This window comes from Ursus maritimus, unplaced genomic scaffold (genome assembly GCF_017311325.1).
Source record: "Ursus maritimus isolate PB19 unplaced genomic scaffold, ASM1731132v1 scaffold_24, whole genome shotgun sequence".
Lineage (NCBI taxonomy): Eukaryota > Metazoa > Chordata > Mammalia > Carnivora > Ursidae > Ursus > Ursus maritimus.
The window spans coordinates 21,381,155-21,395,109 of NW_024424897.1; the positions used below are offsets into that span (position 1 = coordinate 21,381,155).

A 13,955-nucleotide genomic window follows, 5' to 3' on the forward strand; every position below is an offset into this window, starting at 1 on the left:
TTGACTTTGAGAAAAGTTAAAAAACTGGACATGTATCAAATCAAAATCAGCTATTCCCTGGCACAACATACGCAGCAAGGCTGAAAAGAAGAAACTGAGAGACACACGTCTTCTAAATACCGATACCTCAATTATATTCTCAGAGATCACTTCTTTGCAACCACTTTAAAGATCCCATTTAGTTAACACAATCTTTTAAAGGCAGGGAGGAACCAAACCTGTCTTTCAAAGGGAAAAAAAATGAGACAGTTTAATGACTTGCCTCAAAGTTACTTAGTAAATCCATAGGTATGCTAGAACAGTCCTTATTCCCTGAGGTTCTCTTTTGGTTTGTAAGACGAGAAAAAAGTCGGTGAAAACATTAAGTCATGAAGAAAACACTAAGGCAAAAATAACACCATGAAAAAGGAGGTGGCTCCTGGGGCGGGGGGGTCCAAAGCAGTAACAGATTATTCAAATCCCTTTAAAAATATGAATTCCAGTACACACCAGCTTCTTCCAGCTCCTCATCCGAGTGTTCTAAGAATTTTCCTTCTTGATCAGTAACTCAACAGCACACACTGCCCACGTCTAAGACTTTAAGATTTCCATCTTCCCTCACTTCAACACCACTCCAATCTGAACCCTCAACTCTAGGTTGCTCCCATGAGCAACTCAGCACTTCTCAATCCAACCTTTAACTCAATTCTGATTCCTTCTCAACCAACGCTCCTAGATTCGCTCAAGTGTAAGCAGTTTCCCGAATCATCCTCTGGGCCATTGGTTTTCACCCAACTCAATCCCCAAAATGTCACAGTGGCCTCCTCACTCAGAGCATCCTGTCAATTACCTGTTCACAACAGGTCCTCCCTCCCCATCTCCCTTTTTGCGCACGGTTACTTGTCCCTCACTCCGAGTTGCCGTCTTACTCACCTTACCCAACCCTTCAGGATCCCTTATTTCCTGTCTCTCAATAACCTTCCTTCCCATTTTCAGTCTGCGCTCGCCCCACACCAATTCCCGACCACTCCTCCCTACTTAGATTCCCCACGCTCCAGTCCAGGCTCTTCAGACCCAGCCCCCCCACTCCGTTCCATCCACCCCTCAGACCCCGCCCCCAGGACCCCCTCACTCCCTCAGGCCCCTCCCCCAAAATCCCCTCTCTCTTCAAGCCCCGCCCCAATTCCTCCCCTCCCCCGGCCCTCCCTCCCACTCAGGTCCGCAGATCACCTCAGCGACATACCCAGCCTCCTCTGCCTCTTTCCGACCTGGCCACAGCTGCCCCGGGAGCGAATCCTCCCCCACCTCCGCTCCGGCTTCGTCCCGTCCTGCTCGCTCCCCAGCAAGCTCCCTCTCTCGCCGCCGCCGCCCCTTTTGCCAACCCGGAAATGGATCTGCTCCCACCGTCCCCAGCGTCCGCGAACAAAATGGAGGCGGGGGGAAAGAGGAGGAGGGAGCTGGGAGCGAAGAGACACTATACGCATGCGCCCCTGGAAAGCCCGCCCCCTGCCGGCGCACGTAAAGGCGGAAGCCGTAGGGTAGCCGCCATCTTGGGAAGGTCGCGAGCGTTCCGCCTGCCTTCTAAGTGCAGGGTTTGCAACTTTGTCTGCAATTAGAGTCATCGGCGAAGACTTAAGCAGATGGGGAAGCCCGAGATTCTGATTTAATTTGTCCGGGTTATGGCCTAGGCATCGAGGCTTTAAAAATTGCGCAGGTGAAGCTAACATGTTGCCGAGGCGGAGAATGACTGAGCTAGAGTCTTGAATATACCTTTTCCATCTTTATTTTACCGCGCGCGTGCACGCACACACCCACCCCATAAATGTCTTTCCCTAATTTCGAGTTAACGAAGGACCCGCCTCAGTCAACCTTGCAAAGCCCAGTAGTCAAGCTCCTGTTGTCATAGCAACAGAGAGGCAGGCCCTTGCTAACTTGTCATCCTTAACGTCATCTTAGCCACCTGACCTTAACACCCGTCTCTTTCGCGGGCCGGGGGGTTCCCTAGTTTCCAAGGCTGGGGGATGCTGCTGCGGACTCCTCCAGCTGCTTGGGTTTTGGAGAGGAATCCTGGGCCCTCCCTAGTGGGGCTGCTGCTAACTCCTTACCAGCTGAGTAAGGATCTCTCCCTAGTTCACTCACAAAAGCTCTTTTCCACCATAGCTAACCCCATTGCCTTATATCCTCAAAATGCTCTTTGCCTCTCTCTGTCATCCCTCCTTGAGTTGAATCCAAAGTAAGGGGACAGGGGTGCCTGGGTGGCTCCGTCGTTAAGCGTCTGCCTTCGGCTCAGGGCGTGATCCCAGGGTCCTGGGATCCTCCCGCATGGGGCTCCCTGCTCAGCGGGGAGCCTGCTTCTCCCTCTCCCACTCCCCCTGCTTGTGTTTCCTCTCTCGCTGGCTGTCTCTCTGTCTGTCAAATAAATAAATGAAATCTTAAAAAAAAAAAAGTAAGGGGACAGGATTGGGATTTAGTTCTCACTACTCACTAGCTGTATGCCCTTGGGCTTCAGCTACCCAGCTGTAAAATGGGGCTAATAGAGCCCGTCTCGACTGTTTCATAGGGTTGTTGGAGGGCTCAAATCAAGTAATGAATGGGAATACGTGATAAACCATAAGTTGTGTTAATTTTGTTTTCCTTCTGTTCTGCCATGAGTAGTGCTGGGCTGCACCCACTAGGCAGTGTGCGGCGTTCATTGAGACCCTCCTGTGGCTGGGCGCCATCAGATGGTTACGGAGGTGACTAAGAGCCTCTCTTCTCAGGGCACTCACTGTGTGGCGGGCAGCCTGGTGAGTAAACAGCTAGCTGAGCTATAAGTCAGCGTGTAATTAGTGCCATGGGGACATCTGTGCCGTGAGAGGTCAGACAGGGAGTGATGAACTCCTGCCGAAGAATGGGAGAAGGTTTCGTAAGTGGTTTTGAACTGGGCCTTGAAGGATGAGTAGAATTTTATTGCCAATCAGAGAAGGCAGGGAACACATTCCAGGCCCAGGGATCAGTGGGTGCAAAGGTAAAGATTTTCAGGTATGTAGTCCTGCATGTCTGAAGGTGGGGTGAGTGATTGGGTCAGGGAGATGGTAGACACCACACTCGAAGTTCTTCAACTTCATGTCCATTCTGTCTCCTCCTTGCTCACCGTATACTGTGTGGACCTACTTTCTATCACTGCTATGCACCAAGTGGGTCCTCAAGGCCTTTGTACTGGCTCTACTCTGCCCCTTCCTCATTTTTCAAGCCTTCGTTCACATGTCCCCTCCTCAGAGGCGTTCCCTGCCCACTGTTGCTAACATAAGCTCCCCGCATTCTCTGTAACACCATTCTATGATAAAGGCAGCCACTGGGGTGGAATACAGGGACATCTCACCTGGGGAACTAGGTGTGGGCTTCATGAAGAAAGTGACATCTAAGTGAGGCCTGTTGGGAAAATAAGAATTACGCAGAGGCAGAAGAGAGAGAAGTGTTCCAGAGCAGGGGGAAGGTATATGCAAGAAAAGAGGCACCATGGCGCGTTCCAAAAACTTCAAGCATTTGGATGGGCTAGCTTGAGCCAGAACTTGCGAGAAAGGCAAACTTATGAGGAATTAGGTCAAAGAAGTCTTCATAACATCCGACGTTTAATTAACATCGTGTTACCATGTGACATTGGCCTAACTTCACATGTCATAACTCATTCAATCCTCACAATAACTTTCTGAGATAGGTATTATTACCCCCATTTTACAAATGAAGAAACCGAGACACGGCATGGTTAGCCATCCTGCCCAAAGTCACATTCCCACAAAAGAGCAGAACTGTCTCCAGAGTCTGTGCTGTTAATGCCCATACCAAGTGCCCCTGCGTTGTCATTTGTGGTGTCATTTCCCAAAATGGCGAAAGACTCTTAGTAAAGTTCTCAACAGCACAAAACAACACAGGTTATATTAAGTTTGTGCAAAAATATTTCATGCTTATACTTTTTCGATAAAATGACAGGCCAAGTACCTGGGAGACCTCCCAAAAAACAACAAAAGAATAATATTGAAAAACATCTTAGAGGTAGGAGTTAAGATGGCGGAGGAGTAGGGGACCCCTTTTTCAGCCGGTCCCCTGAGTCGAGCTGGATAGGTACCAGACCAGCCTGAACATCCACGGAATCAGCGTGAGACGCAGGAAGATGCATCTGGATCTCTACAAATGAACATCTCCAGCGCTGAGTATTGAGGCACGAAGCGGGGAGCCGTGAAAAACACTTAAATGCTTTGATGAAAAAGTAAGGAACGTTGGCAAAGCAAAGTAAACAAAGGCAGGGTTTCTAGAAAGAGGTAAGTAGAACACCGAGGCAGGTTTTTGCTCTGAGGACATTTGCCTAACTAAGTGAACCTGAGCTTCTGTCAGTGTCTGATGGAAAAGGGAAACACCTCAGAACCTCCTCAACGGGGGAATTTTAACAAAAGATTCTCGTCATAAAGATGGGACCCCAAAGAGATACAGGGCTGTATTTCTGGTAAGGGTGAGCCAGAAATAAGCCTGTCCTCTCCTCCCTTGGCTATAGGGTTAATGGAGATATAGGCTTAGATACATCTTTTTTTAATACGTGGATTTTTCACATGGAATGTTCAATCAGACATTGAAAGCCATGTGGAACCCAGGATAATTCTTCGTTATGTGGATCCGTCCCTTGCATCACAGCGCTCTACCATCCCTGACCCCTGCTTACCAAATGCCTATAGCACATCCTTATCGTTGTGATAAACAAAAAAAAAAAAGCCTTCACAAATTTCCAAAATGCCCCGATGGAAAACCACTGCCCCAAGGTACACTGTCAAGTCGACAGGAGCCAATGTATGAAGCACTTTATTATCCATTGTGAAAAGTTAGATTTTTATCTTCTGGGTGAGAGGGAAACCATTGAAAGGTTTAAGCAGAGAGGTGCCATGACCCCTTTTGCCTTCTAGAAAAATCCCTCAGACTGCAGGATGGAGGATAGATTAGATGGGGCCAGACTGGAGGCAGAAACACCTGTTGGGAGGCTGCTGTGGACCTCGAAGTGAGAGATGATGGCTGCCTGAACTGAGGGGCAGCTGGGCACCAGCTGGACAGAAAGGCTTTGGAGGCAAGGCTGCCTGTCTCCAGAGCCAAAGGGCTCAAGTTTCAGTTCTCCCCACTACTGAATAGGGTGAGACTTTGAGCAAGTTATTCAACCTCTATCACTCTCAGGCTTCTCATCTATGAAATGGTGATATAAGACTGGATGGAATGTGTCCAAAGTGTGTACATACTTGGAAAGAACCCACTAATCTTAGCCATGATCATTATTAGGTATGAGCAGTAGAGATGGAGAAGAAGTAATTCTAGAGATATTTAAGAAGTGGAATGTGAGAGCTGAGGACAGGGAGGAGCCAAAGATGGCTCCCAAGCTTCCGGCTAAACTCCTGTGTGCATGTGGTACTAACACGTAACTCCTTAGCTTAGAGAGGCCAGGGCTGTGAATGAACCTGAGGAACCTGGTGAGGAGGGAGGAAAGAGAGGTCCAGTAGGCCACTACATGTTTGGGTCTGGAACTTAGAAGAAAAATCCTAGCAATTTGGGACTCCTAAACTGTGGTAGCTACTCTCCAAAGATGGCCCGACCATCGCAGGACTCCTTGTATTCATTGGGTCTGGGCTGACCTGTGACAACCTTTAATGCAGCAGAAGTCATGCTGTACCAGATCCAGGACTAAGCTTTAAGAAGACCCAGAAGCTTCCACTTTTGCTTTTGGGACCCCTGATCTCCCATGTGAGAAATCAGCTACTCTGCTGCAGAGGTCATCTGGAGAGAGAAGCTTTCACCTGGAGAAAGAGAGGTCCAGCTATCCCAGCAGTCCAGTCATTGCCACCAGAGTGTGAGACAAGCGAACTAGTCATCTTGGACATTCCAGCCCCGGTTACCTTCTGACTGCGGCCACATGAGACACCCCAAGTAAGACAACAGAACTGTCTCGCCAAGCCCCCATCAACCTGGAGGATCATGAGAAGTTCTAAAACGGTGGTGGTTTTAAGCCATTAAGTTTAGAATAGTTGGTTAGGCAGCTATAGATCCCTACACAGAATGAAATTGATGAACTCTAAGCCTAGGTGGAGAGTGAGAAGAGAAGAGGGCTTAAGACAGAACCAAGGCACCCCATGTGCAAGGACCGAGCTGAGGGACAAGGCTTACAAGGGAGACGGAGATAAATAGGATGGAGGGAAATCCTGAGAACATAGTGTCCTGGAAGCGGTGATAAGGGCTCAGGAAGGAAGAATGGTCAAAAATATCAAATGCCAGTGAAAGAACAGATAAGTGTGATAACATGGGAGTCAGTGACCTTGACAAGAACAGTTTCAGTGAGTCCTGAGGGCGGACACCAGATGCAGGGGGTTGAAGAATGAAAAAGCAACAAAACCAAACAAACTGGTATGTTTCTGGTTTTTTTTGTTTGTTTGTTTGTTTGTTTTAAGAATTACCTCTATGGGGGCGCCTGGGTGGCTCAGTCGTTAAGCGACTGCCTTCGGCTCAGGTCATGGTCCCAGGGTCTCAGGCTCGAGCCCTGAGTCAGGCTCCCTACGCTGCAGGGAGTCTGCTTCTCCTCCTCCTTCCTGCTCGTGCTCTCTCTCGCTATTTCTGTCTCTCTCAAATAAATAAATATGATATTAAAAACAAAAAGAATTACGCCTATTGACCTGGGTGAATCTCACAAGCGTAATGTTGAGGGGGGGAAAGTGGCCGCACACGGTACCCAGGAGGACAGTATTTATATAAAGTTTTAAAACATGTGACTATTAAAAACTCTCAAAACTCAATAATAAAAAGACAAATAACCCACTTAAGCCATGGGTAAAGGATCTTGAAGTGGATTGAACGGTGTCCGCCCCACAATTCACACTCACCTGGAACCTCAGAAGTTGACCTTGTTTGGAAATAAGGTCTCCGGAGATAGAATTAGTCCGGTTGAAGTTGCGTGGATCAAAATGAGGTGACGGGGATCGGGGTGGCCCCAGTCCAATGACTGGTGTCCTTGCAGGAAGAGGGCACACACGGGAGAAAAGCATGTGAAGACAGAGCAGAGACTGCGGTGACGTGTGTCCAAGTCAAGCAACCAAAGTTCCCGTAAACAGAAACCCTTTTACTCACTTCAAAGTGGACAGTTGAGCAGGTCTTAGTATATTCGCAGTTTTGTGCGACTGTCACCACTAATTCCAGCACGTTTTCATCGCCCCAAAAAGAAACCCTATACCCGTGAATAACCTCTCCCAATTCTGCCTTCCTCCCGTCGCCACTCTCTGTGTCCTGGCGACCACGAATCCACTCTCTCTCTCTGTGGCTTTGCCTATGCTGGACATTTCCTGTAAATGGGACTCACACGACACGTGGGCTTTTGTGCCTGGCTGCTTCTCCGCAGCATAATGTTTTCAGGGTGTGTCCCTGCTGTAACATGTTTCAGCACTTCATTCCTTTTTCTGGCCAAATAATATTTCATGTTATGGATGTATCGCGATCTAGTTTACGCACTCATCAGTGGATGGACACTGAGTGGTTTCCACTTTTTGGCTATTACAAATGATGTTGCTATGAACGCTCTTGTACAGTTTCTGTTCGAGGTGATGAACGCATTCTAAATTTGATTGTGGCCATTGTCACACAACTCTGTGGTTATGCTAAAAGCCATTTAACTAGGGGCGCCTGGGTGGCACAGCGGTTAAGCATCTGCCTTCGGCTCAGGGCGTGATCCCGGCGTTGTGGGATCGAGCCCCACATCGGGCTCCTCCGCTGGGAGCCTGCTTCTTCCTCTCCCACTCCCCCTGCTTGTGTTCCCTCTCTCATTGGCTGTGTCTCTCTCTCTCTGTCTAATAAATAAATAAAATCTTTAAAAAAAATAAAATAAAAGCCATTTAACTGTACACTATAAATAGTGCATGTGAAGGATAAATTGTTACCCCCCAGAATACAAAAACCATATTGTTGTGAGATGTCTGTGTACACAGTAAACGTTTACAGAAACACACGGAAATGATACCACACTCGGGGAAGCCATTGTCTCTGGGAGAAAGGAAGGGGATGTGATTAGGGAAAGGCACCCGGGACCTCAACGGCAGGGTATGGCTTTATTTCTGAAGCTGGGTGGGGAGACGTGGGTGTTCATTATATTAATCTTTAAAACTTTTGCGCAATTGAAAAATTACATGACACATTTAAAAATAACTTCCTAACAGGAATGAATGATTGGGATAAACACGATATTTTGCAAGAAGCAAAAATCACCACATACTAACAACAAAGAGAGAAAAAAATGTATCTTTTTCATGGAGAGATCTGGCAATTCCGCCTTGAGAAACTCAGCCATCACTCATGGGAGCCAACCTGGCATTATTGGCTGCCTGGTGTAATGCTGTTAATGCTATTACCAGCATCACCCATATTATCCTCTAAAATATTTAAGCTCCAGAAAACCCCTAGAATGAACTATGCTGTCCAGTTACAAAGCTGCTAGCCACAGGTAGCTATTCAACGATTAAAAGGTGACTCGTCAGAACTGACATATGCTGCAAGTATAAAATGAACGCCAGGTTTCAAAGACTTACTACGAAACGAAGTAAAAGATCTCATTAGTATTTTTATGTCAGTTACATGTGGAAATAATATTATCTTGTATATATTGAGTTAAATAGAATATATTATGAATATTAGTTCTCCTGTTTCTTCTTGCTTTTTAAGCGTGACTATCAGAAAAATGTAAATTACATTAAAGGGGATGAAAGTACAAGTGAACAAGAGCTCGGGGAAACAATCAGGCAGGTCAAGAACTTGGGACATTTTACAAGACATTTCTCCTAGACTTCGAAAAGTCAATGTCGTTGGAAAAAAAGAAAAGCAAAGGAACTCTTCTAGATTAAAAGAGACAAAAGAAATATAAGAACGCAACGCAATGCATGGGCCCTGATTGGATCAAGCTTCTTTCCCTTTCTTTCTTTCTTTCTTTCTTTCTTGCTTGCTTGCTTTCTTGCTTGCTTTCTTGCTTTCTTTCTTGCTTTTTTCTTTCTTTCTTTCTTTCAAGATTTAATTTTTTTAAAAGTAATCTCTGGTCCCGATGTGGAGCTTAAACTCAAGACCTCAAGATGAAGAGTAAGAGTCCCGGGGCACCTGGGTAACGCAGTCGTTAAGCGTCTGCCTTCGGCTCAGGGCGTGATCCTGGCGTTCTGGGATCGAGCCCCACATCAGGCTCCTCCGCTGGGAGCCTGCTTCTTCCTCTCCCACTCCCCCTGCTTGTGTTCCCTCTCTCGCTGGCTGTCTCTCTGTCACATAAATAAATAAAATCTTAAAAAAAAAAAAAAGAGTAAGAGTCCCATGCTAAACTGACTGAGCCAGTCAGGCACCCCTCTTTTTTTTTACCTTTTTAAAAAGGTATTTTTGAGACAATTGGGAAAATCAAATGGAGACTGGATATGAGGTGACGTACAACTACTACTGACTTTCCTAGGTGTGCTGATGCTGTGGTAGGAAATCATTCTTATTCTTGGGAGGTTCTCGCTGAGGCTTTTAGGAGTGAAATGATATTAATATTTGCAACTTACTTTCAAATAGCTTGGTAAAAGAAAAAGTGTGTGTGTGTGTGTGTGTGTGTGTGTGTGTGTGTGTAAAGAGAAAAGGGAGAAAAAGAGAGAGACAACAAAAGCAAATTTAGCAAAATGGTCATTACACAATCTAGAAGGTTTTATGGATATTCACTACTAATCTTTAAACTTTTCTGTGTTTGAGCTGATTCATGATGAAAAGTTGGGGAGACAAGACAAAATAAAAAAGGAATGAATGGGAGATGAGGACGTGGAGATAATCCTTTCCAGAAGATTGGCCTTGAGCTGGAAGTGAGAGAGGGGACAGTAGCTGGAGCAGGCATATCGGGTCAAGGAAAGTGTTTTTAAAAATGGGGAGTTGAGGGGGTGCCTGGGGGGGCTCAGTCATTAAGCTCAGGTCATGGTCCCAGCTGGGGTCCTGGGATCGAGCCCCACATCAGGCTCCCTGCTCCACTGGGAGCCTGTTTCTTCCTCTCCCACTCCCCCTGCTTGTGTTCCCTCTCTTGCGGGCTGTCTCTCTCTCTGTGTCAAATAAATAAATACAATATTTTTTTTTAAAGGGGGGGTAGCTGAGAGGGTTTAAATGCTAAATGGGAAAGCCCCAGCAGAAAGAGGAGAATGAAGAGCGCCTGGGTGGCTCAGTCGGTTGAGCGTCTGCCTTCGGCTCAGGTCATGATCCCAGGGTCCTGGGACTGAGCCCTGCATTAGGCTCCCTGCTCAGTGGGGAGCCTGCTTCTCCCTCTGCCTCTGTCATGGCTCTGCCTACTTGTGCTCTCTCTGTGTGTCAAATAAAATCTTTAAAAAAAAAAAAAAGAAAGAAAGAAAGAGCAGAATGAAAGATACAAATGGGAAGTCAGGGATGGTCAAACTTCTGACTCATGCCTGGGGGTAGACCGTAAGAGAGATTCAATATTCCCCCAAGAAAGACTCTACCCTCCTCCCTAACGCCAAGAGTGAAGAGAAAGTAATTTTGGTGGTGACACCTAGTGGATTCAAAGGGCACTGCTTAAATTCTACACTCGCCTCTCTACCCGTGATCAGGAGGGCGTCTTACCTTGCTGGTCCTCCGACCACGCCAAATCATTGTCACCCTTTTGTTCCTTGCTAGACCAGCCTGGGATGTGCGATGCTACTAAGAATGTTCGTCCTCTCCCCACACAGCCCACAGAGCCCTTGACCACGTCTCGTGTCTTGGGCACTCTCCACACGGGGAGGCAGAACTCAGGCAGAGTGGAGGAAAGGAGCAGAAAGGATAGTCTCCCCACCCCACCCCCCCCAGCTATAGTCAGGTGGCCACTGCAGTCTGGTGAGTGCAAGCTGGACATTGCTTAGTTATTCAAACTGTCGGGATTGTGCAGACCTTAAACTGTGGGCTCTGGAGTCAGAATAACTGGGTTCAAATTCTCGCGAGCTTTGAGACCTGGCCTCTCTGTGTCCCTGATGAGAAATTTCTCATGACCTCAGTTCTCACCTGGAAAGTGAGACTGATAGAGCCAACCTCTTTGTTGGGAAGACTAAATGAGAGAACGCACATAAAGCCAAGCATAGTGGGTGGTAAAGGACACCCTTCCAAATGTCAATTCTCATCATCACCCCCGAAAGGGAGCAGATGACGGGTGGGTCTGAAGATGGCCAAGATGGGGATAAGGGGAATAACCCATACGACTCTCCATGCCCTCCCCGGGGTAGAGGAGCAGAGACAGAAAGGACTGGCCCCTATGATCCTGCCCCAGGGCATGGAGTCCTCCAAAGTGGGACCAGCACCCTTTGAGGAGGGCAGAGCCTGTCCAGCCCCCACACATCTGGCTCCCCTTGTGACCTGTCCACAGGGCAGGGGCAGCTCACAATGCTGAGCAGTGCCTCCCAGCGCCTCATCCCTGACCTCCCACTTCCACACCTTGGCCATCAAGCCTGCTTTGGGTCCTGGGTCATCTCTTTCAAGAAGCTTTCTTTTACTTGTCCCCCACCCCCTATCCCCAGACTGGTAGTGAATCTCTTTGGCTCAATTCCTAGAGGGCTTGTCATCTCGCGTCTTGTCTGCTCTTACAGCTCTTATTTCAACAAACCTAATTTATTCATTCAGCAAATATGTATCGAGTACCTTCTCTGTGCCAGGTACTGTTCTCGGCTCTGGAGAGCGAATAAGACATTCATGGAGCTAAGAGCTAACATTCGTGTAGGAGCCGAGGCATGAAGAAAATACACGGAGAAGTATATATGATGTCAGGGGGTGATGAGTGTCTAGAAGACAATATGGGGGGTAGGGGACGGGGGGGTGAGATGGGGTCAGCGTGGTCAGGGAAGGCTCAGGAAAGAGCAAAGGTGGTTTCCTGAGATAGGAATGGGTGTTAGGTGTTTAGGAACAGTAAAGCGGTCAATGTGGCTGTCGGGGGAGGGGGGAGTGAGAGGAGGGGGGGGTAGGAGAGGGGGTCAGAGAGGGAGGATTTTTATTTTTAATGTGTTATCGGAAACAGGAGTGTTACGGTCTGAATTGTTTTAGTTGAGATATACCTACAGCGAAATGTATAAATCTCACAACTCAGCGAACGCATACACACACACCCACATCAAGATAGAGAACATTTTTACCACTACAGAGGGCTTCTTCATGCCCCTTCCCAGTCAATACTCTCCCATCCCCATCAAGTAACCCCTATTTTTACTTCTTTTTTTTTTTTTTAAGATTTTATTTATTTATTTATTCTACAGAGAGAGAGACAGCCAGCGAGAGAGAGAACACAGTAGGGGGAGTGGGAGAGGAAGAAGCAGCCTCCCAGCGGAGGAGCCCGATATGGGGCTCGATCCTAGGACTCTGGGATCACGCCCTGAGCTGAAGGCAGACACTTAACGACTGAGCCACCCAGGCGCCCCCCCATTTTTACTTCTATCCCCATAGATTAATTTTGTCTGCTCTTGAACTTCTCTTAAAAAGAATCCTACAATTTGTAGTCTTTTGCATCCAGCTTTTTTTTTTTAGCTCAATATTATGTCTGTGAGATTCATTCATGCGGGTAGTGGTTGCGTGTTGTGTGTTATTGCTGTGTAGTTTTCCACTGCAAGACGACAGCACGCTTCATGAATCCATTCACCTGTCGAAGGACATCCGAGGTTTTTTCCGGTTTCACTGTCGTTGACGACACTGCTGTCATCACCGCTGTCCATGTCTTTCAGGAGACTCAAGCACGGATTTCTCTTGGGAGTGGAAATTCTGGGTCATAGGTTAGGCGTACATTTAGTTTTGGTAGACACTGCCAAGCAGGTTTCCGAAGCGGCTGCACCAGCGTACGGTCCCGCCAACGGCGTGTAAACATTCCGGTTGCTCCACATCCTGATACTGATATTGTCACTGTTTTTACTTTTTTATTTTTTAGAAGATTTTGATTTATTTGTCAGAGACAGAGAGAAAGAGAGAGAGAGAGTGCATGAGTGGGAGGAGGGGCAGAGGGAGAAGCAGGCTCTGCGCTGAGCCAAGAGCCCGATGTGGGACTCGATCCCAGGACCCGGGGATAGTGACCTGAGCAGAAGGCAGACGCTTAACCGACTGAGCCACCCAGGTGTCCCTCACTGTTTTTAATCTTAGCCGTTCACGATCTGATTTAGGTTTTTAACGGAGCAACCTGGCTACACTGTGAGAACCAAGTGGTGGGATTAGGGTTGGGCTGGACAGAGGAAGCCGAGACGCCAGGTAGGAGGCAGTGTGGTCGCCCACGGGAGACGGGCGAGGGGTCTGCACTGGGTGGTAATAGAGGAGTCCCAGGAAAGCGGGGATGAGGAGGCGTCGCATTCTTGCCTTGAACCCCTGGGAGGAGGAGAGGACCGATTCCTGAGAGGCCACTCACAGGGAGTAGCACATGGGCGACAGGGGAAGACTGGGGCTCACGTGGAGCTTCCTGAAGAGCTGTCATCTCCTGAAGCTTAGGCTCTCCTCAGAGCCGAACACTAGGCTCCAGACGCCCCCATCTCAGCGTCACTGGTAGACGCGCGTCGTGTGACTAGTGAGCACTGTCCTCGTAGCGGGGGGCGGAGGGTGCATGGTGTCTGCAGTGACAGGTCTCAGTCAGGGCCCAGTTCTGCCCCCTCGCTCGCCTGTGACGTGGCCCTTATGCTGGGACTTCCCAGCTTCCATCTTCCGCCTGCAGGTCTCAGGATTTAATGAGATCGCAGTCTACGGCGTCCCGAAGGTGGAAGAACTAGCTTCCACTCTGCCCAGTTCCAGACACTATGTGACGAGGCTCATGACGTTGGCCCCTTTCCCTCTCAACCGCATTTTCAGTTATTCCAGAACAGCCCTGCTGAGGGGCCCCGTGCGCCGAGAGGGGGTCCCCTCTTCCCTCCCTCAGTCCCTGCCCCAGCCTCAGAGAAACAGAACGGAGCACAGCAAGCAACTCGATTCATAGACTTTATCAGCTT

The 13,955-nt window shown here is 48.1% G+C and overlaps 1 protein-coding gene across 1 annotated transcript in view; it reads right to left on the reverse strand.

Moving 5' to 3' along the window:
• The window catches only part of WIPF2 (WAS/WASL interacting protein family member 2), a 45,224-nt gene extending 43,849 nt beyond the window's left edge, over positions 1-1,375 (reverse strand). The window contains exon 1 of the mRNA XM_040640668.1: positions 1,223-1,375. The gene's annotated coding sequence lies outside the window, so the exon portion shown is untranslated. The remainder of the gene's footprint in view (positions 1-1,222) is intronic.
• Positions 1,376-13,955: the final 12,580 nt, after the last annotated feature.